Below are 3499 nucleotides of genomic sequence, written 5' to 3'. Positions count from 1 at the left end.
TTTGCTTTGTTTATTTCATGGCCAACTAATGTTTTTTTCTGCAGGACTGGGCTGGAGTCATACAGCATGGATACAGGCCATTCAGCCGAATTCATCCATGCAAACCATAGTGTCTTACCTGACAGACCCAGTTGTATTCATTCAGCCCATCACTTTCCTGCACCTACTCCAAATACCTCTCCAAACACCTCTTAAAGGTTGCAATTGCATCTGCCTCGATCACTTCCTCTTGCAGCGCTTTTCAGTTACTCTCTACCCTCTGTCTAGTTACCTCTCAGATCTCGTATAAATCTCTCCCCTTTTTTAGCCAACAGGAAAAGCTATGTACTACAGGTGTCCCCCGTTTTTCAAATGTTCGCTTTGTGTCAACTCACTGTTATGAAAGGCCTACATTAGTTACCTGTTTTCGCTAACAGAAGGTTTTCACTGTTAGGAAAAAAGGAGCGCACGCCCCGAGAGGCCGAGCTCCTCCCCCGGAACTGCATTCTAGCCAGCATTGTTTAAACACGTGCCTGTGAGCATCTGTGCTTTATGTCGATTTATTTTGTGCATCTGTTAGCAAGGTGAGTTCTAAGGTATCGGAAAAGCCTAAAAGAGCGCATAAGGGTGTTACACTTAGCGTAAAACTAGACGTAATTAAGTGTTTTGATCGTGGTGAACAAAGTAAGGACATAGTGAGTTTGGCTAAGGGTTTGTGAAGTTGACGAAGATGATGTTGAAGAGGTTTTGGCATTCCATGACCAAGAACTGACAGATGAAGAGGAAAGGATAACAATTGAAACCGAGCGCAGTAGTGAACGGCCCGAAAGTGAAGTTGTCCAGGAACTGAACGGGAAGCAATTGTGTGAGATTTTCGCTGCGATTGACAATGCTGCAGAAAAGTGTGATTTAATTTTGAAAGGGTATGTAGGTTCAGGGCATATTTGTAGGATGGTTTGAGTGCTTACAAAGAAGTGTATGATAGAAAAATGTCAAGCATACTGTTGTTTTTCAAAACTTCCAATTCAGCCACAGCAGACGACGAAACTCGACCCACGACATTGAGACAGGCAGACATAGAAGAAGGTGACCTGCCTGCCCTGATGGAAAGAGACGACGATAAGATGACACCCCAGTGTCTCACCACCCCAACCTCAACGACTTGGCCGAACACACCATCATCTGTGTGCTCACTGTCTTCCTGATTCCGGTAAGTGAAACTTTATATAGGCTGTGTATTTTTATGTTTATTTGGTAGCTTCATAGCTTAAAGGTTACTGGAAAGAGTGCTTCTGCTGGGAGCGCTTGCGTGAGATTTTTGCTGCGGTGGACAGTGCTGCAATAATTGTAGAAAAGTATTCCTACATTATATAGTCTGTATTTATCAGATCATTCCTGCTTTTACTATATGTTACTGTTATTTTAGGTCTTATGTGTTATTTGGCATTATTTGGTAGGTTATTTTTTGGGTCTGCAAATGCTCACAAATGTTTCCCATATAAAAAAAATGGTAATTGCTTCTTTACTTTACAACATTCCAGCTTACGAACCATTTCATAGGAATGCTCTACCTTCAAATAGCAGGGGAAATCTGTATTTGCTATCTATGCTGTTAATAATTTTGTGTATCTGTCATAGTTGTCATGGAATTCTTCAGCACAGATCTACACCCTTTAGCCCATCTCATCCCTCCTCCCCTTTCTTCCATGGTCTCCTACCCTTGCCTATCAGATTACCCCCTTGCCAGCCCTCATCTTTCACCAATCAACTTCCGAGCTCTCTACTTCAGCCCCTTGCCCTCTCCTGGTTTCACCTCTCAGCTTGTACTTCTCCTCTCTCCACCTTCTTGCTCTGACATTCTTGGCCCGAAACGTTGACTGTTTACTTTTCTCTGGCCTGCGGATGCTTCCAGCATTTTGTATGTGACACTTCAGCACTATCAAGGACACTTGCCATGCTGTCCCCACTCTGATTTTGGAAAGCCTGATCACTTGCGTGTTCATTTACTTCCAGTGTAAAGGCAGAAACTAAAGAGCACAGTGCTGATGGTGAGGTCTGAAAACATATGGTCAAGGGAGGGAGAGCAGTGTTTGCAGAACTGCTTTGAGTCAGTGAACTGGGCAATATTCAGGAATTCATCTTCATATCTGAATGAATATGCCACAGTTGTCACCAACTTTATTAAGACCTCTAAAGCTGAGTGTACCGACATACTGGACAGACTCAAACCAAAAGCTGTGGATAAACCAAGAGGTTCATAGTCTGCTGAGGGCTGGACCTGTGGCATTCAAGACTGGTGATCCAGAACTAGACAAGAAGGGCAGGTATGACCGATGGATGAAAACACAATTCCAGTGGAGGTTAGAAATGGGATCAAATGGATGTCTGCTCTATCAGGGTTTGTAGGCCATTGATTCCTACAAAGTGCAGCCTAACATTGTGAATGGCTGTGATGCTTCACTCTCTGACGAGCTCAAAGCCTTTTATGCACACTTTGAAACTATAACTGTGTGAGTCCTTGCATCATCTGGTGACCCTGTGACTTGACTTGGAGAACATCTTCAAGAGGATGAGCCCTCACAAGGTGTCGGGTCCTGATGGTGCACCTGGTAAGGCACACCTGGTGTGCCAACTAACTGGTGGTAAACAGCTTCAGTCTCTCACTGCTGCAGTTGGAGGCTCCCACCTGCCAGTAAAGGGCAGCAATCGTACCAGTCCCAAGAAGAGCAGGGTGAGATGTCGCAACGATTATTGCACAATTGCACTCGTATCTACTATAATGAAGTGCTAGAGGTTTGTTATGCCAGAACCAGCTCCTGCCTAAGCAAGGATCTGGACCTGCTGCAATTTGCCTATCACCACAATAAATTTACAATGGATGCAAACTCACTGGCTCTCCACTCGGCTTTGGATCACCAGAACAATGGCAATACCCACATCAAGCTGCAGTTTCTTGATGACAGCTCAGTGTTCAACACCATCATACCCTCAGATCTTATCAACAAGCTCCAAAATCTGGGCCTTTCTACCTCCCTCTGCAACTGGATCCTCACCAGGAGACCACAGTCGGTGTGGATTGGAAGCAAAATTTTGCTGACAATCAACTCTGGCACAATACAAAGATATGTGCTTAGCCCACTGCTTAATTCTCTCTACACCCATGACTGTGTGGCTAGGCACACCTCAAATGCCATCCATAAATTTGCCAATGATGTAACTATTGGCAGAGTCTCAGATGGTGATGAGGCATACAGGAGTGAGTCAGATCCACTGGTTGGGTGATGTCACAACAAAAGCCTTGCACTCAGCGTCAGTAAGAACATGGAATTGATTGTGGACTTCAGAAAGGGGAAGGTGAGGGAACGCACACCAGTCTTCATTGAGGGATCAGCAGTGGAAAGGGTGAGCAGTTTCAAGTTCCTATGTGTCTTTTCTGAGACCAACATATTGATGCAATTACAAAGAAGGCATGCCAGCGGCTGTAATTCGTTATGAGTTTGAGGAGACTCAGCAAAGACTC

The sequence above is a fragment of the Hypanus sabinus genome, chromosome 28 (genome assembly GCF_030144855.1).
Source record: "Hypanus sabinus isolate sHypSab1 chromosome 28, sHypSab1.hap1, whole genome shotgun sequence".
Classification (NCBI taxonomy): Eukaryota; Metazoa; Chordata; class Chondrichthyes; order Myliobatiformes; family Dasyatidae; genus Hypanus; species Hypanus sabinus.
Note: the sequence above shows the minus strand (reverse complement) of the source record.